The 20221-nt window shown below is 47.4% G+C and overlaps 1 protein-coding gene across 1 annotated transcript in view; it reads right to left on the reverse strand.

Moving 5' to 3' along the window:
- Window positions 1-20221, reverse strand: part of TBX21 (T-box transcription factor 21) — a 48737-nt gene that overhangs the window by 22517 nt on the left and 5999 nt on the right. The window lies entirely within an intron of this gene.

Consider the following 20221-nt stretch of genomic DNA (forward strand, 5'->3'; position numbering starts at 1 on the left):
GGCAGGGTTTGCGGAGGGAAGGGACTTCAAATCAATGCCATAGAGTCCAATGGCCAAAGCGGCCATTTTCTCCAGGGGGACTGATCTCTATTGGCTGGAGATCCGTTGTAATAGCAGGAGATCTCCAGCTAGTACCTGGAGGTTGGCAACCCTAGTTGCAGTGCTTATAACTGTAAGTTACTTGCCTGAGAATTTGAGACAGCCCCCTCTTTTTCTTGATGGCACTTGAGGTGGTGGGGGAAACCTGTTGGACTTAAAACTGATAATGTGGAAAAGCAGACTTGTTTTCTCCTATCAGATGTTGAAAAGTTTGAAACAGACGCCGCTTTGAAAGAAAGAAAAAAAGGAAGAAGAGCAAATCGACTTTCTGAAGACAGAAACCCCCTGCGCTTTCTCCCTGTGGTTCTGCTGCTCCCTGTCTGAAAAGCCTGCCTCATCTTGTTTCCTGGCCCACACCACAACCCACTGATTGATCCATGGCAAGATGGAGGTTGGGGGGGTTCACATTTGCACAGACTAGCTTTTCAGAAGAGGGGGGGCTGCAACCCACCTCCCCCCCCCCCCACTAGTACAGAGTGGGAAAACAACACAGAACTAAACACACGGTGTGGTGGGCTGCTGACTTCCTGAACCAACTTGCTGCCGGGGGAACGTGACACGGACCACAGGAACCGCTCGGCACAGAGGCAGGGGAGACAGCTCAAGGCACGCCTAGGTACCCCCGCCGTTCCATCTGCCACCCTGTTGCAAACACAGAACTGTGTGGATACCATAGCCATTAGTGAATTGCACGGCAGAACACACCGTATGCTTCTTTAACCCTGTATTTTTTTTAAAGCTATGAAGTGGTGTCCCTCTGTGCCCCCATTTTACAGTTTTACAGAGGGGAAACTGAGGTTGAGGCACCACCAGTGCAATCTAAGCAGAAGGGTGTGATTCTGCTTAGGACTGCACCGCGCATTTTGTTGGCTGAACTAAGACTGGGGAGGAGGGCTGTGGCTCAGTTTGAAGAGCATCTGCTTGGCATGCAGAAGGCCCCAGGTTCAGTCCCTGGCATCTCCAGTTAAAGGGACCAGGCAAGTAGGTGATGTGAAAGACCTCAGCCTGAGACCCTGGAGAGCTGCTGCCGGTCAGAGTAGACAATACTGACTTTGATGGACCAAGGGTCTGATTCAGTATAAGGCAACTTCATCTGTTCAATTCTGGATCTACAGTCACATCACATGTATGAGATTGATTTAACAGGAAAGAAAAATCCAATTGCTACACTTGTTTGGGACTACTTGGGGGATGGGGGAGTTGTGGGGTTTTTTTGACTGACTGCTAAGCCAACCTCTGATGGGTTAGGATTTGGTCGCTTAGAGTTGCCAACTCTGGGCTGGTAAATACCTGGAGGTTTTGAGGGTAGCACCTGGGGAGGGGCAGGTGTTTGCGGGAGGGGAGGGACCTCAGCAGCGTATAGTGCCCTAGAGTCCACCCTCCAAAGCAGCTGTTTTCTCCAGGGGAACTGATCGTGGCCATCTGGAGATCAATTGGAATAGTAAGAGGTCTCCAGGTGCCAGTTGGAGGTTGGCAACCCTAGTCGCTTAGTAGTAACTCAACCTTATTTTGTTAGTTCCTCCATTTGGAAAATGGGCTTATTAAGATTCCCTGATTTATCCTATCTCATTCCCCAAATAGGGTTACCAGGTCCCCCTCTGCCACTGGTGGGAGGTTTTTTGGGTGGAGCCTGAGGAGGGCGGGGTTTGGGGAGGGACTTCAATGCCATAGAGTCCAATTGCCCAAGCGGCCATTTTCTCCAGGTGAACTGATCTCTATCTGCTGGAGATCAATTGTAATAGCAGGCGCTCTCCAGTTGGTACCTGGAGGTTGGCAACCCTACTCCCAAATCAGATACCAGTTTAGATTGCTAATAGCTAGGACAAGTTATACAAGACTGAACTTTTTTTTTCCTGCGCAGCAGCACTTATCAAAGATAAGTTAACTATTAATCTTCCCTATCCCTCATCACCAAAAACTGACTTGAATAATAATGCCTTGGTGTCAGATAGGAAAGATATTTGGGCAAGTCTCAGGAGGAAGAGGGTGATCTCTCATACAACCTAGAGATCCAGACATGGGTAGACAGTCTGTCTCCTCCCCTAGACAGCATATCCGTTGCTTATGTGATCACTATGTAGTGTGGTTAGGAAGAGTTGTATACTAACCCCACTAGGGTTGCCAATCACCAGGTACTACCTGGAGATCTCCTGCTAATATTCAATACCACTGATCTCCAGCTGATAGAGATCAGTTCACCTGGAGAAAATGGCCGCTTGGGCAATTGGACTCTATGGCATTGAAGTCCCTTCCCTCCCCAAACCTCGCCCTCCTCAAGCTCCACCCAAAAAACCTCCAGGTATTTCCCAACCTGGAGCTAACAACCTGTTTCAATAAGTGTATAGTTGTGACTCTGTTATATGTTGTAGCGATTTATATAAATATTTGCACTTTGTAATATTCATTCGCTCCTGTGCTGATTTCCAACCTCCAGGTGGTGGCTGGAGATCTCCTGCTATTACGACTGATCTCCAGCCGATAGAGATCAGTTAACCTGGAGAAAATGGCCGCTTTGGTCATTGGACTCTATGGAATTGAAGTCCCTCCCCTCTCCAAACCCCAATCTCATCAGGCTCCGCCCTCAAAATCTCCAGGTATTTCCCAACCTGGAGCTAACAACCCTATTCATAAGCGATCTGACAAAGGGCCAGACTGAATGTCTGTACTATTTGATGCGATGTGTCAGAGTTCTCCTGGCCACACAACACACTGATGGGAAATCCCAAGCACATTGTGCCCCGATTTGAATTGAGGCACTCCACATTTGGGAAATGAGGTCCTGTCAGCATGCCGTGGGGCTGACAGGCTGAAAATCAGGATCAGGGACCCAAACCCAACCAATTAAAAATTGTCTTGTTGAGGCTGGCCCCAAGAAGGAGCTGCAGTTGAGAAATTTGTGGTGGGCGGGACTAGGGTTGCCAAGTGGCTTGGAATGGTGGGCAATTGCCCGCCAATCCATCAGCCGGCTGACAGCAAAAACTGCGCGGCCGCGAGCAACGTGATCCCGTTGCTTCCGGTTTCCTTAAAGAAGTGTTGCAGCAGGACAAGACAATTTACCACTCAAATGGGGGGTTGAGTGGTAAATCGTCCTGTTGTGCTGCGGCACTTCCGGAAGTAAACCGGAAGCGACAGGGTTGCATAGCGTGCAGCCGCACACATGTGATCTAGGGTTGCCAACCTCCAGGTAGTAGCTGGAGATCTCCTGCTATTACAACTGACCTCCAGCTGATAGAGATCAGTTCACCTGAAGAAAAGAGCAGCTTTGGCAATTGGACCCCATGGCATTGAAGTCCCTCCCCTCCTCAAACCCCGCCCTCCTTAGGCTCCACCCCAAAAACCTCCCACTGGTGGTGAAGAGGGACCTGGCAACCCTAGTGTGATCCCTGCCCCAAAAATCTCCCGCTGGAGGAGAGGGGGAACCTGGCAACCCTAGGCAGGTCATTCTATTGTACCACAATTAGGAGATGTGGACAGAAGCATGCTCCACCACTTGAGTGCTTTCCGGAGTAGCTCAGCAACTTTTCCTTCTGATACCCAAGGCAGCTGGCTGTGATACCTACAGGTTGTGCCAGACTGGATAACCCATGGATGGCTGCGATTTGTCTGCTCCTCTCTTCCATGGAGCAGGGATTTGATCACTCACGATAGCAGATCTACACCCAACCTTGGCTTTGTGTATGGATTGCACCCACTGGATCGGATAATGGTTGTCAAACTGTTTTTGAAAATCTATGCAAGGGGCCATGGCGTCATGCAGCGCCCAGAAGTCTGAAAAGAAAATCAGGGCTGTTGTTCAGTCAAATAAATATGAGCCAATTTATCGCACAAGTTGACCAAACGCACATAAATGTTCATGAGCAAAAACAGAAGATGTAAAGAAAAAATACCATACTTCATTTTCATGCAATCTTTGGTCAAACTAGCTATAGGGAAATGCGGAACTATAGACTAGGACCATAAACCAAAGAGTGGTGTGAAAGGCCCAAGGGAATTAACACCTTCCACGCACTCTTTTCTAAATCTCAGTTGCCGCCCATGTAGCACCTATGTTTTTCCTCTATGCAGCAAATAGCAGATCCCCAGGGATCAGCTGAGGTTGGGAAAACAGCAAGAGAGGAAAGGGTTTCAGAGGGGAGCCATGCTGGTCTCTCAGGTGCTACTTTATTTGAATCTAGAGGAAAGGGTTAAATCCTTTCTTCTGCTGCTGGCATCCCAAGCCAGGTTAGAGCTCCCCTAATTATTCTGTAGAAGTTAGCAAGACACTGTTGTTTGTCTTTCCAGCTTTTCTGTCTATTGGGTCTCTGAGAAGTCTGCCCTGGTCACTTTGGATTACAGGTGGGAGCGGCAATGAAAACAAAATCCCTGCATAGAAAACAAGCATATCAGGGAAAATGGTGGTCTAGGCTCTTTCTCTGGGGCTACTAGTTTTCTTGTTTTTGTACAGAGGGGCACCGAATCATAGGAGCTCAAATGTACAGCCTGCAGTGGTATAGATCAGACGGACAGATCTGACCACCTCAGAGAGAGAAAATCTATCTAGTCCTGGACCTTGCTTCAACCAAACACATGCTCCTATATTTTCAAGTCAGGGCATCCAAGAAGGAAGGAAGGGAGAAAGAGAGAAAGAGAGAAAGAGAGAAAGAGAGAAAGAGAGAGAAGAGAGAAAGAGAGAAAGAGAGAAGAAAGAAAGAAAGAAAGAAAGAAAGAAAGAAAGAAAGAAAGAAAGAAAGAAAGAAAGAAAGAAAGAGGGAGGGAGGGAGGAAGAGAGAGGGAGGGAGGGAGGGAGGGAGGGAGGGAGAGAAAGAAAGAAAGAAAGAAAAGAAAGAAAGAAAGAAAGAAAGAAAGAAAGAAAGAAAGAAAGAAAGAAAGAAAGAAAGAGAAAGAAAGAGAGAGAGAGAGAGAGAGAGAGAGAGAGAGAGAGAGAGAGAGAGAGAGAGAGGAAGGAAGGAAGGAAGGAAGGAAGGAAGGAAGGAAGGAAGGAAGGAAGGAAGGAAGGAAGGAAGGAAGGAAGGAAGATTTCCTCCCTTTCACAAAGTCCTGTCAATGAAGAAGATTTGGCCACTGTCCTTAAAGAGGAAAAGCCACATGAAAAATCCTGGACCCTTCCCCCCTCCCCCTTCCCTCCTAAGGTCTGAAATTTTTATCCATATTTGAACGAGGCCGGTTAAAGAACATGCGCTTTGACAGGTTCCCTGGAGGGACAAAGAGCCAACAGCCCCTTTGAGAAAGGAAGGTTCAGTGGAGAAAAATTAACAGATATAAACACTCCCCGTGGGTGTGAGAAAGACGCAGCCAAGATTTGTTTGGAAGAGACATAATCTGAGGCTCGGGGAAGTGGCAGGCACAAGGGAGGGAGGGGGAGGCATTTGCGGGATGAGGGGGCTATATGGTGGCAGGCCTTGGGTGGGCAATTGGTGCCACTCTCCCAGGCCCACCTCAGAAACATATCACGGGCCAGAGGGTTGCGGGTGATTTGCATATCTGCCATTACGCTTCATTTGCATCTCATTTGCATCTGGATCCATCGGCTACGGCACCAGACTTGCCTTGCTGGTATCGGCCCGGGCTGTGAACCGGTTTGAAATCAGCTTGCCTCCCCCACGTTCCCTCAAAGAAGAAGCCTTTTGCGCTGATTTCACCACAAAGCTGCTGCCAAGACGTATTCTGCAACCGAGGCAGGTGCACAAAGCCACAGCGGCTCTCTCAATAAATTTTGCAAATCAAATGTCGTTGCCACAAGATGTGATGGTTGGCATAACCCTCGTGCACGGTTAATGCACATGAGAAGGGGGAAGCCGGATCACATCACACCCTATGTGCATTCTGCAAGAGTTTCAGCATGAACACAATGTATACATTTGGGTTCTTTATTTGTGATTGAGGAACCATGTTCCCCCCCCACACACACACACACACACACGTTCTCTGTAATACAGGCTGTATGCACATAAGGTACAGTAGAGATGATCATGAATGTACACATAGGGTTGCCAACCTCCAGGTACTGGAGATAAATGTACAAAGGTATCAAAGTACTTGTATTGTGCTTAATAAACAATGACATACAAAAGTGAAGTACATAAACAGTGACTTATGTATTGTATATAGTGTATATATTTGTTATGTTTGATGCAGTCCCTGTGCAACAGAATGATGCAATCTTCTTGGTATATACTTGTTGCTAATGATAATTTGGAAAGTTCAGCTCACTTGGAGAAAATGGCCGCTTTGGCCATTGGACTCTATGGCATTGAAGTCCCTCCCCTCCCCAAACCACACCATCCTCAGGCCCCACCCTAAAAAAAAAACCTCCCACCAGTGGTGAAGAGGGACCTGGCAACCCTATGTACACATAACCAACAGAAGCAATCTTGTTCTCCCCATACGCTGATCATGCATCATAGGTATTCTAGAGATGGCTTTTTAGAAAAGCTCAGGTGGTGCTAAGGGCCTGAATACCCCAGACTAGACCAGCTCAAGCTAAGCAGGGTCGGTCATGGTCAGAACTTGAATGGGAGACCATCAAAGACGACTCTGCAGAGGAAGACAATGGCAGGCCGCCTCTACTCATTTCTTGCCTTGAAAAGCACTTGAGGGTTGCCATAAGTCGGTTGCAATTTCATAGTGCTTAATTCATTAAGGTGGTGTTTTGACACAAGTCAGAAAAATTAACAGAGGATGAATTTATCAGCACTGATCAGCTACTGTAAAAAATGGAACCTCCATATTTAGAAGCAGTATACCTCAGACATGGCACCCACTTTGTGGAACCTGAGGCCTCAACACATACCGAAGCGTCTTATCGATTTCTTCATTTTGCCACCAGAGCAAACTCTTTACCCAGGAAGGATCTCTGACTGGTGTGGGCTGGACTGGAAATCTCTTTCTGCTGTTGTGTGTTTGTTTTGCTGGGAATTCTCGTAGCTCAAAATCCAGAGCAAGAGATTAACAGAGAACCAGTATAAGAAAGCCCATTGGCAGAACTGAAATAACGTGACTGAACATTACTGATGCCGGACACTTTGATGACTAACTAGGGTTGCCAGGTCTCTCTTCGCAACCGGCTGGAGGTTTTTGGGGCAGAGCCTGAGGAGGGTGGGGTTTGGGGAGGGACTTCAGTGCCATAGAGTCCAGTTGCCATTTTCTCCAGGGGAACTGATCTCTATTGGCTGGAGATCAGTTGTAAAAGCAGATCTCCAGCTAGAACCTGGAGGTTGGCAACCCTATGAATAACCCATAAAGTTCCTGCTGCCCAAACGCTGGTGGCTGTGAGTCCTTTGTGAGGAAATGGGGCACGTGAGGCCTCAGAATAATACATATACACAGGAGCAAACTGTCCAGTTGTTTTAGTGCACTGGCAGAAATCTGCACATGGTTTCCACTTGGATCCCTGGCAACTGTAAAGCATCTCTTAGAAGCCCTTCAGATCCATAATAATCTTTATCTGTCATTCCTTTCACACCTTGGCTATCCTAGCATTCCCACCCGCCCCTCCAATACACCTTAAGGTCAAGATTTCATTTTCTTTTCTAAAGAGTCATATTTGGTTCTGTGCCCAGCCTCTTTTGGCTCTAGAGCCACAGGTTTCAGGGCCCTGTCGTAGCTTATAGGTTATGTCAGCTCTGTCATTTCAAATATTTTTAATAGAAACGTGACTCATAAATAAATTTTCCAGCTGATGTGGAAGAAGGTGGAGGGGACCAAGACATATAATCCTCCAGCGATGTCAAGGAACAATGTATTGTAATTGTGGTTTTAAAACCAGACTCGAAGTTCATGGTGGACTTCATCACAGATCATCTTAAGCAGGAACCTCAATAGGCATCAGAGGAACGCTGGAGTTCTCTGGAACACAGTTGAAATCCATTATGCTAATGCTAGAAACAGGATTTCTATTCATAGTTAGATTTGACTCCAGTAGCACCTTAAAGACCAACAAGAAGAATTGTGGAACTCCCTGCCCCAGGATGTGGTGATGGCTGCCAACTTGGAAGGCTTTAAGAGGGGAGTGGACATATTCATGGAGGAGAAGGCTATTCATGGCTACTAGACAAAATGGATACTAGTCATGCTGCATACCTATTCTCTCTAGTATCAGAGGAGCATGCCTATTATATTAGGTGCTTTGGAATACAAGCAGGACAATGCTGCTGCAGCTGTCTAGTTTGTGGGCTTCCTAGAGGCACCTGGTTGGCCACTGTGTGAACAGACTGCTGGACTTGATGGGCCTTGGCCTGATCCAGCAGGGCCTTTCTTGTGTTCTTTATGTTCTAACAAAGAGTTTCAGAGTGTAAGCTTTCGGAGTTGTAAGCTTTCGAGAGTCAAAGTCTGAAGAGGAGAAGACTGAGAGGGGACAAGATAACCGAGGAAATTTCCACCCCGGCGCTCTTAAGCCCTTTCCCCCAGGCCCGCCCTCTTCCCCACGTCAGGCAAAGATGCAAGAGGACTGGCTCTCTTTTCGCGCCCGCAGACAAAATGCGCCCCTCCCCTCAATTCTTTGAATGCGGGGAGGGGGCGGTCATCTTCAAGTACTTGAATTGCTGTCATATAGAGGAGGGTGCCAAGTTGTTTTCTGTTGCCCCAGAAGGTTGGACCAGAACCAGCAGGTTAAAATTAAATCAAAAGAGTTTCCATCTAGACATTAGGAAGAATTTTCTAACAGTTAGAGCGGTTTCTCAGTGGAACAGGCTTCTTTGAGAGGTGGTAAGTGCTCCTTCCCTGGAGGTTTTTAAGCAGAGGCTAGATGACCATCTGTCAGCAATGCTGATTCTGTGACCTTAGGCAGTTCATGAGAGGGAGGGCATCTTGGCCATCTTCTGGGCATGGAGTAGGCGTTGCTGGGTGTGTGGGGGGGAGGTAGTTGTGAAATTCCTGCATTGTGCAGGGGGTTGGACTAGATGACCCTGGTGGTCCCTTCCAACTCTGTGATTCTATGAAGGTGCTACTGGCCTCAGATCTGTTTTAGTACAGACCAACATGGCTACCCTCTGAAACTATGTTAAAAGATATTCACCCAAAAATGTCATTTCCAGCATCCTTCCAACTAATAGTAGGGTTGCCAACCTCCAGGTACTAGCTGGAGATCTCCTCCTATAACAACTGATCTCCAGCCGATAGAGATCAGTTCACCTGGAGGAAATGGCCACTTTGGCAATTGGACTCTATGGCACTGAAGTCCCTCCCCTCCCCAAACCCCTCCCTCCTCAGGCAGTGCCCCAAAAACCTCCCGCCGGTGGTGAAGAGGGACCTGGCAACCCAACTCCCCACCCTTAACATGGCTGTTAGCTCCTGGGAAAAGAGAGCTAAAAACCAAAATAATTTAGCTGAGAAATACATTAATACCAAGATAGCACACTTCACAGAGACAATGGTTGGAGGAATGCTTTGCCCACCCGCTAAGCGACAGGAGCGATTGTAAAAGGAACTACACAGAGCAAGCCACCAACATGGAAAGAACCCCTGCTTCCACCTGTCAGAAATGAACTCCCCACAAGGAAATTCCTTTGAAATGTGGTGTTAGAGGAGAGCGTTACGGATACCGTGGACTGCCAAAAAACCAAAGTGGGTTATAGATCAAATCAAGCCTGAACTGACCCTAGAAGCTAAAATGACTGAACGGTTATAGATCAAATCAAGCCTGAACTGACCCTAGAAGCTAAAATGACTGAACGGAGGCTATCGTACTTTGGTGACATTATGAGAAGACCAGAGTCACTGGAAAAGACAGTCATGCTAGGAAAAGTTGACGGCAGCAGGAAAAGAGGAAGACCCCACAAGAGATGGATGGACTCTATAAAGGAAGCCACAGCCCTCAGTTTGCAAGATCTGAGCAAGGCTGTCAAAGACAGGACATTTTGGAGGACACTGATTCATAGGGTCGCCATGAGTCGGAAGCCACTTGACGGCACTTAACACACACACACACAGGGAAATTCAGCCCAGTCCTTGAGGTCTGAAAAGTCGGAACAAACAGCAGAGCAGCATAACCAGGGCATCCTTTTAGACCACGGTATGGAGAATGTGTCGGTTCCTCCTGCACTGGAATAAAATTCTCTGCATTTGGTCCTCTCCACCACCACCCCACCTCCACCCCACCCCCGCTTTCCCTGGTGGGTGTCACCAAATCACCCTGAGCGTGGCGGAGGGATTGGGGGTTTCTTTCCTCTGATTGCAGCCCTTGAAGGGTGCGCAGGAAACGAAGCGGCTTTAATGCGTTTAGACTTTCGACACATTTGGGGCAGCTCAGTTACAGCATCAAAGTGACAATTTCTGTCTGGGCCTTGAGAGAAAGGAGAGCAGGGGAGGATCAGAGGGAAAGAGAGAGAGAGAAACCAGGAGGCCACTTTCTAAACACCGCAAGAAAGAAACAAAAGACAGAAAGAGGAGAGAAAGCAAAACACACAAAGCCATTTCATGTGTATCTGGCAGACAGAAACCGCCAATTATCTATCAATGGCAAACTTGGGTATAATCTGTGCCTTTTGTACCTGAGAACAGGTTCTAGGAATCTATGAAGTGCCTGGATTTTAAAAGAGGAAGTAAAAGTGTAAGAAAGGAGCAGAAGAAAGAGCACGAGAAGGGAATTGTCCTTTTGAGACATACCAAAATTGCGACCCTAGCTACAGTGGCCAGTCAGATTTCTTGGGGAAGCGCAACAAAATGGTATGGTAGATACAGTTATTCCCTGTTTGTTCCCCAGGGTCTGATACTCTGGGATATACTGCCTCGAGCAATGGATGCTCCATCCAGCTATCATGGCTAATAGATGCTGAGGGTTCTTTCCAGGGTGGTTTTCCAGAGTGCCGTGATGTAGTGCAGGGGTCCCCAACACGGTGGGCGCCACGGTGCCTGCCGACACCTTTCCTGGCGCCCACCGAGTGTTTTTAGAAAGTGAGTGGAGCTAGGTGGGTCTTTTGTCCAGCAGGGCTTCTGATTGGCCACTGGAGATAATGATTTGCTGTGCAGGTTTTTGGTTTTTTTAATTGCTTTGGCAGCAGCCGGTACCACAGCACGAAGAAGAGTTGGTTTTTATATGCCGACTTTCTCTACCACTTAAGGGAGACTCAAACCGGCTAACAATCACCTTCCCTTCCCCTCCCCTGTGAGGTGGGTGGGGCTGAGAGAGCTGTGACTAGCCCAAGCTCACCCAGCTGGCTTCGTGTGTAGGAGTGGGGAAACAAATCCAGTTCACATGAGCTATGGAGGCTAATCTGGTGGAGGAGTGGGGAATCACACCCAGTTCTCCAGATCAGAGTCCACCGCTCCAAACCACTATACCACGCTGCCTCTCTGAAGAGAAACTGTGTGTGCAAGAAAATATTTTAAAACAATATGTTCATTTAAAAAGGCACCCTTTTAAATAGAGCTTCCGCTGGATATGTTGAAGAGTTACTATTAGAGTCATGCATAACCTCACTCCCTGACATTTTGTGGTTTCTCCCACCATCTTGTGCCAACCTTCCAAAGGTGCCCGCAGGCTCAAAAAGGTAGGGGTCCCCTGGTGTAGTGGTTAGAGTGTTGGACTGGGGAGATCCGGATTGAAATACCTCCGTGTCATACTTACTGGGTAACTTTCGGCCAGTCACTGTCTTTCAGCTTAACCTGCCTCGCAGGGCTGTTATGAAGATAAAATGGAGGACAGGAGAAACCACCTTGATCTCCTTGGGCAAAGGATGGGATGAAAAGGGACTCAGTAACTAAACATTCCCCGTGAATTTCTCTAACTTTTGTTAAAAACTGTCTGCTCCGCTTCAGCATCTCGCCTTGAAGAAACTGAAAGAAACGCCGAGCGAAAGAGAGACACGAGGACCAAAAAGTTTAAAAGACCAAAACAGAGAGTAAGAATGCAAAACAGCGTGGAAAAAAAAATGAAACAGAAGAGAGAAAGAGATCAACATTGGGCAACCCAAGCCCATGCACACTTACTCAGAAGTAAGCTCCACTGAGATCAATGGGGCTTACTCTCAAGTAAGTGCACACAGGCGTATCTTCTGGGGAAACTATTTTGTTGTTGACTGATCCGCTCAGATGGGTGGAGAAAGACAGCAGAGACCACACAAGGATGCTTTGCAGACATTGGTTTCGAAATGAAGTCCGGGAAGGGGCAAGGCAGATGTAAGGAGACATTGGCACAAACCTAATTTGGAGTCAGGTGCCTCGAAGGGGCCCTGGTGCGAAGGAAGCCAAGACTCCCGGTATCTTTCAGCCGCCGAAAAGAGAACATTGGCAGTACAACACCACTCCAAGGGGTCAGAAAAATGGCGTAAAATGTACACGCAGCTATTCAATGAAGGGGTTCGGCTTGCCAGATCCGGGTTGGGAAGCTCCTGGAAATTTTGGGATGGAGCCTGGGGAGGACAGGGACCTCAGTGGGGAACAATGCTACACAGTCCACCCTCCGAAGTGTCCATTTTCTCCAGGGGAGCTGATCTCTGTAGTCTGGAGATGAGCTGTAATACTGGGGGATCCCCAGGTCCCGCTTGGAGGCTGGCATTCCTGTTGCCAACAGATCTGGAGAATAACGAACTGCCCTTTTCAGAGAGGCATAATATGTGGCAACAGGCACTTGACGCTTTTCATAGCACGGAGATAAAGAACGTGAGCTGGTAAATCACATCCCATCAAGCCTCTATTAAAAAGGGAAGGACATTTTTCTCTAGGCCTGTTGGCAACCTGATCTCAGACCCCAGCTGAGAGGAAAAACAGCAAGGGAGAGGCAATTTCAAGCAGGCCAGCGGGTGCATTTGTGTTGGGAAAGGGTCCCACATTCCCCTCCAGCCTCTCTGGTTTTTGCACAAAATCTACTCCCCACCCCACCCCCGCCAGCACACACACACACACTGAATCTGCTCCTCTCTCATCCAGTTAGATCCTTGCTAAGAAACAAAACCACAATGCCTAGCATGCTGTCCAAAAGAACGCGAAAGTTCTGGGAGGACTGAAAGACATCTGGCACTTCTCAAAAATGGTATTAATTTAAAAACTACTAATAACACTGAATCGACTGGATGAGTCTATTTGTTCAACGGACATCTACTATTTCACACTGATCTATGATGCCTTGCCCCATTTTTAAAACCTGTCCACCTCCCCCGGCCCCACAAACGACCGCTATTCAATTTCAGACTGTGTTTGCAATTCAATTCAATTTATTACGGTCATTGACCAGCAAAGCAAACATTCAAGAAATTAACATTGATTAAAAAAGTAAAATCTAACAGTAGATCTGTTTGTAAGATATTCAAAATAACTAAGATTTGATTCTTTTGAATATCTTATGAACAGATATACTGTTAGATTTTACTTTACTGGGTTTGCACATTTATAAGCTTGCAAGAAATAGTGTCTGGTGGACTTTTTTATCCTCTTCAAATCAGATCTGGGAATCAGGGACAGACAAGCATTCTAGGATTGCTTTTGTTCCTTCCGAGAGCGATGGAGTAGTTACAGCATTTGTATCTGACTAGTATCTGGAAGACCCAGGTTCAAATCCCCACTCATGTCATGGAACCTCACTGGATGACCTAGGCCAGTCACACTCTTTCAGCCTAACCTGCCTCACAGGATAAAATAGAGGAGAGGAGAAGGATGTAAGCTGCTTTGGGTTCCCATTGTGGAGAAAGGTAGGGTATAAATGAATTAAATAATAAATAACCATGTTCTCGCATAATTCCCGGAAAAACTTGCCAATGGCCTGGGCAATACATTTTCAGTTTCGACAGCTGGATTTTAAAAAATTGAGGTTTTCAGTTTGCAGAAAGATCCTGGCACTAGATTGTCGCAGACATTTCAAGGTCGGCGTATACATTCAAGCAGAACTAAGTGGTACAGCTCTTCCTGGATAGCCCCACTGTCCGGAAGGAATATAGGTCAAAAGGTTAAGGTCCCCTGTGCAAGCACCGGGTCATTCCTGACCCGTGGGATGAAGTCACATCCCGACGTTTGCTAGGCAGACTTTGTTTATGGGGTGGTTTGCCAGTGCCTTCCCCAGTCATCTTCCCTTTACCCCCAGCAAGCTGGGTACTCAGTTGACCAACCTCGGAAGGATGGAAGGCTGAGTCAACCTTGAGCCGGCTACCTGAAACCGACTTCCGTCGGGATCGACCTCAGGTCGTGAGCAGAGCTTGGACTGCAGTACTGCAGCTTACCATTCTGCGCCACGGGGCTCCTAGGAATATAGGTACTGCTTCCATATTTAGGGGTGTGGAACTCAAGAATGAGTCAGCAGAGGAATGCAAAATGACGTCATGGAAATGACCCATGAATGGAAACAGCTCAGCAAAGCATACCGTGTCTTAACCATGGAATCGTTTTACCAGAAAGTTTCACTTCTTCAAATTTCCTACTAAAAAAAAAATTAGCTGGAGGAAACCATAAATCAGAAATGAAAAAGTTTCAGAATTATTCTTGTGGCTCTCCCCACCCCACCCCCAAGTAGAGGTGCACTGCTGTGTGATTTTTGTGAATGTTGAGCTGCCGCCCAATTCAAGAAAGCGATTCGTTGTGTGAATTTCTAAACATTTGATCCAATCTGAACGCCTTTGGCAGGGGAAAATTTCTGATTAAAGAGAAAGCCTAGTTCGGTTTTAGATGACGTATGCGCTTTTTGCGGCTGGCGCCATCTTCAGAGTGGCATTCCCTGTTGTGTGATAGACAAAGAGGCGTGCCTCTTCAAAGACATCACCCACTGACAGACTCTGCATTAAAACATTTGAATGGAATTTAATAGGCTTCCTGATTCACTGGGAGCCAGCGTGGTGTTTTGGTAAGGTGGGACAAGGATCTGGGCTTCAGACTCAGATTCGAATCCCCACTCTACCAGGGAATCTTGCTGGGTGGCCGTGAGCTGGTCACTCGCTCATGACGTTGTGAGGACGGAATGGAGGAGACAATTATTGTGCAAGCTGCTCTGGGCCCCTGTTAAGGAGAAAATTGGGGTATAACTAAATAGTTGATCAAAAAAGGTTTATCAACTGATCAACTAAGCCCCAATAATTATTCTCAATAGTCATTCTCTTAGATAAACCTGGATTTGATGGTTAAAGCCTTGACAGTGTTGGGTCTTAGGCCTGAACTACACATTGCAGTTGGTAAGATACAGGGCTCGGAGCTCTCCCCAACTGGACTTTGTCACCAACGGTCAGATTTCAGGAGCAAGAGAAGGAGTCAGCGAATCAGCCTGCTCTCCCTACATGACATGGTCCTGATCCAACTTGGGCACGTGCGTCTTGGAATTAAGTTCAGGGCATACAACTCCCACCACACACCTGGTTGAGAGGACGAGCAGACTCACTGGGGACACAAGGAGTGTGTAATATGTAGTTTGGCCCAAAGATTGTAAGTACATTGGGCAGGGAGTGTAAAGTGCCACATGCATTGATGTATGTTAGGGTTGCCAGCTCCAGCTTGGGAAATACCTGGAGGTTTTGGGGGTGGAATCTGAGTAAGGCGGGAATTGGAGAGGGGAGGGACTTCAATGCCATAAAGTCCAATTGCCAAAGCAGCCATTTTCCCCAGAGGAGCTGATCTCTGTCGCCTGGAGATCAGTTGTAATAGTGGGAGATCTCATGCCACCACCTGGAGGCTGGCAACCCTAATGTATGCTCAGAAAGTGTGGTATACAAAGAGACAGAGAATGCAATCCTAAGCAAAGTTAGGGGCTGAAGCTCAGGAGTAGAGCATCTGCTTGGCATGCAGAAGGTCCCAGGTTCTATCCCCAGCATCTCCAGTTAAAAGGACTAGGCAAGTAGGTGATGTGAAAGACCTCTGACTGAGATTCTAGAGAGCCGCTGCCGGTTTGAGTAGACAATACTGACTTTAATGGACTGAGGGTCTAATTCAGTACAAGGCAGCTTCATGTGTTGATGTGTACACATTTCTAAGTGCTTTGCTTTGAAGTCAATGGGCTTAGAAAGGTCTAACACTGCTTAAGATTGGGCTGCGAGTTACAAATCAGGAACACACTAGGCAAGGGGTCCCCACTCTTTTTGAGCCTGTGGGAACATTTGGATTCTGACATGGCATGGTGGGTTCAGCAACAAAATGGCTGCCACAAAATGGCGGCCGCAGGAGGTGGAGCCAAAAAGAAGCCTTGCTGGGCAAAAGCCGTACATGGCCCCACCCATTTCCTAGAAACACTTGGTGCCAAAAAAAGGTGTTGGCGGGCACCCAGGCTCCCAAGGGCACTACACTGGGGACTGCTGCACTCGGCAGTCTTAAGCAAACCAGGCTTGATCTGCTTCAGCCACCCCCCACCTGTAATACTGACCTGCCTTGCAGGGTTGTTTTCCAGAGTACAGCAAGGTAATGTTTGTGAAGTGCCTTGAACTTTCAGAATCTCTGTGTTGTAATGCAGCAATTCATAAACAATTATGATGGTGAATAAAATCTTTAGATTTTGTACTCAAGGAGGCGCTGAAACACCAGCCATTTCCTGTCAAGGATGCAAACTTTGTTGCCTCCGTCTTAAAACACCCAACAGAAATGCTTCTTGCCTGCCTTTTTCGGTATTTTAAAAGAGAGTACCTAGCCCTGACCTGGATTGGCCAGGCTAGCCCAATCCCCTCTGATCTTGGAAGCTAAGCAGGGTTGGTCCTGGCTAGTACTTGGATGGGCGACCACCAAGGAATACCAGGGTTGTTATGCAGAAGAAGGCTAGGGTCGCCAACCTCCAGGTACTATCTGGAGATCTCCTGCTATTACAACTGATCTCCAGCCGATAGAGATCAGTTCACCTGGAGAAAATGGCCACTTTGGCAATTGGACTCTATGGCATTGAAGTCCTTCCCCTCCCCAAACCCCGCCCTCCTCAGGCTCCTGCCAAAAACCTCCCGTCGATGGCGAAGAGAGACCTGATAACCCTAAGGAAGGCAATGGCAAACCACCTCTGTTAGTCTCTTGCCTTGAAAACCCCACCAGAGGTCACCATAAGTCAACTATGACTTGATGGAACTTTACACACCCACAGCCACACATGGAATGAATGAGATGCAGACACATGCCCCTCAGACTTCATACATAAGTTGCTTTATGGGAAAAGGCAAGGTATAAATAAAGTAAACAAAATAAAATAAGAGAGACAGTTCAATGTAGTGGTAAATAAAATACAGTTAAGTATGAGAAGCAGTTTGATGTAGTGGCCCGAATATCAGGCAAGGATCTGGAAGAAGAAGGTTTTTATATGCCGACTTTCTCTGCCACTCAAGGGAGACTCAAACCGGCATACAATCACCTTTCCCTTCCCCTCCCTACAACAGACACATGGTGAGGTAGGTGCGGCTGAGAGAGCTCTAAGAGCTGTGACTAGCCCAAGGCCACCCAGCTGACTTCATGTGTAGGAGTGGGGAAACCAACCCAGTTCACCAGATTAGCCTCTGCCGCTCACGTGGAGGAGTGGGGAATCAAACCCGGTTCTCCAGATCAGACTCCACTACTCCAAACCACCGCTCTTAACCACTGCACCGCTCTGGCTCTGGAAGACCTGGGTTCAAATCCCTACTCTGCCATGAAGCTCATTGAGTGACCTGGGGCCCGTCAGCCTAATCTACCTCACAGGGTTGTGCTGCAGACAAACTATGTATGCCAACTGAACTCCTTGGGGTAAGGAAGAGGAAGACAGAAACGGATATTGTCAAGAAGTTGAGGTCCCTCAATTTCTTGGGTTTCATTATTTCCTTGGTTCAGGCCTGGAGGCCTATGAGTTTTGTGCTATTGGGATGTTAGAACAGTAAAATAGTTCCATTTTGAAACCTGCTTCTGGGGAAGGAATAAGATAGGCATCCAGCTGCTACTCGTTAAAGCCTCCTCTCCCCTTTTGGGAATGCAAGGCCGTGCGTTGTCACAGTAACTAATCGGTCAGCCACGATCGTAATGTTTGTGACGACATTCAGGTGCAGGGAGTTCTGCAGGCTTCACCACCTGAATGCCTCAATTAGTGAGTCAGCATTCTGACCAAGCGATTAATTAACAGCTAATCACTTTCGTTTTCTCAACTGGCCTCTATGAGCTCATGCCATTGAGAAAACGAATATAAGGACAGACCAGACCTGAGCAAATCCTGTACGCTTTGGGGTACAGCAGGAGAGCTGTGCTGGCGGCATCAGAACCCATTTGATTTTGGCCCTTGAGGGGGAAACTCTGGTCAAGCTGACCTTTTGGAGAAACCTTTGGACAACCTTTTGAAACTCTTGTATGCTGAAAGAACTCTTGAAACTGGCAACTATTGGAACATTGCTTTTGAGAAGCCTTGCCAAATCTCTTGAATATTAGAAACTGAAATATTGTATGAGTTAGCTATGCTAAATCATTTTGTTATTTTTTTGCTTAAAACGTCATGACTTTTCTCTCCTGTAACCTGCATAAATCGTATAAAATAAATCATTAGCCTTTTAAATTGGCTGTGACTCTGGGATTCCAAGTCTAAATCTAAGTGCCTTGTGTGTGTGTGAGTGTGAAACCACCTCCCAAAAGCCTAAGACAGTTTTGGGAAGTGTGAACAGTCCTGGCTAGGTCTCAGCCTGGCAGGAAAAGTGTCACACTGAATTTGAAGCTTGGCAGGGGTTACTCTGGACCCTTGCCTGGAGGCTTAACATTTGGTCCAGAGTTGGTGGCAGCTACTCATTGAACTTGGGGTGGAAGCCCGGAATTTAATGTTTTGCTTTTTGGGAAACTTTTGACCACCCTGATACCTAACCAAAGCAGCCCAGTTGGTAGAGGCTGGCTGGAGCTCTTTGACAGATATAATCTGTGTGACCACAGCCAAAGTGGAACAGTCTCTTTGCTGAAACCGTGACTTTAAAAGACCTGTTCCTCCTCACAGTGATGGAAGAGGCAGTCAGGAATTTGGTGTCTGCCATAACCTGTGCGGTTGTGACCCATGTCCTTCACCCAGGGACCTCGCCCGTCTGTGAACCTTGGCATCTATCCCATTCATTTCCGTCTTTGTGGCTGACTGCAAAGAACACCTCCAAAACTTTGAACGAGGAAGGGGGAGAAGAACTCTGCAAATCTCCCCTTCTGAAAATCCTGGCAAGATTATGGCAGGGGGCTGCTCGTTTTCTTATGGCTGGCTGAGACGAAAGGTTCCCCCTTCCCCAGCACTCTCGAGTGAAGAGCCTGGGGATTTCCAGCTAGGCTAAAAAAAAAAAAAAAACGCTTCATCATCTTACCAATTCCACAGCCACTTGAGCAGAAATGAAAGAGGAGTTGGGGGAAGAAACAGAGAAGAGGAGGTAGCGATTATTAAAGGAGATAACACTGACCTGGCAGTGAACAGCCTGGAGGAGATCTGTGCAAATGTGAACAGTAGGTAGGCAAGTGCATGGTGAGAAATTGTGCATCTGTGCACCATGCTTAATTTTTAGAAAAAGAGATGCCTGTTTGGAAAAAGTCACACTCTACTTTAGAAGGGCTTCTCCATCAGGGTTATGTTGGGGAGAGGGGACCGGTCTGCAGTTACTCAGAGGGGAGTCAAATACCCTCAGAGCATAGTCAGGGGCTCTTTAACCTGTTCTTATTTCACAGATGAAGCCTTCATATTGGAAACATATGCCAGGAGCAAAATGGCACAAATCAAAGCGGGGCATGCGAATGCGCATACGAGAGAGAACAGCAATCCATATTCATACTCGTATCATTTGAAAACATACACCCTACCAGGTTAGCCAGTGTGGTGTAGTGGTTAAGAGCGATGGTTTGGAGCGGTGGGCTCTGATCTGGAAAACCAGGTTCGATTCCCCACTCCTCCACATGAGCAGTGGAGGCTAATCTGGTGAACTGGATTTGTTTCCCCACTCCTACACATGAAGCCGCCCTGACCTGGATGGCCCAGGCTAGCCTGATCTCATCAGATCTCAGAAGCTAAGCAGGGTCAGCCCTGGTTAGTATTTAGATGGGAGACCACCAAGGAATATCAGGGTTGCTGAGCGGAGGAAGGCACTGGCAAACCACCTCTGATAGTCTCTTGCCATGAAAACCCCAAAAAGGGGTCGCCATAAGTCGACTGCGACTTGACGGCACTACACACACACACACACACGAAGCCAGCTGGGTGATCTTGGGCAAGTCACAGCTCTATTAAGAGCTCTCTCAGCCCCACCTACCTCACAGGGTGTCTGTTGTGGTG

Source organism: Euleptes europaea, chromosome 18 (assembly GCF_029931775.1).
Source record: "Euleptes europaea isolate rEulEur1 chromosome 18, rEulEur1.hap1, whole genome shotgun sequence".
NCBI classification, from domain to species: Eukaryota; Metazoa; Chordata; class Lepidosauria; order Squamata; family Sphaerodactylidae; genus Euleptes; species Euleptes europaea.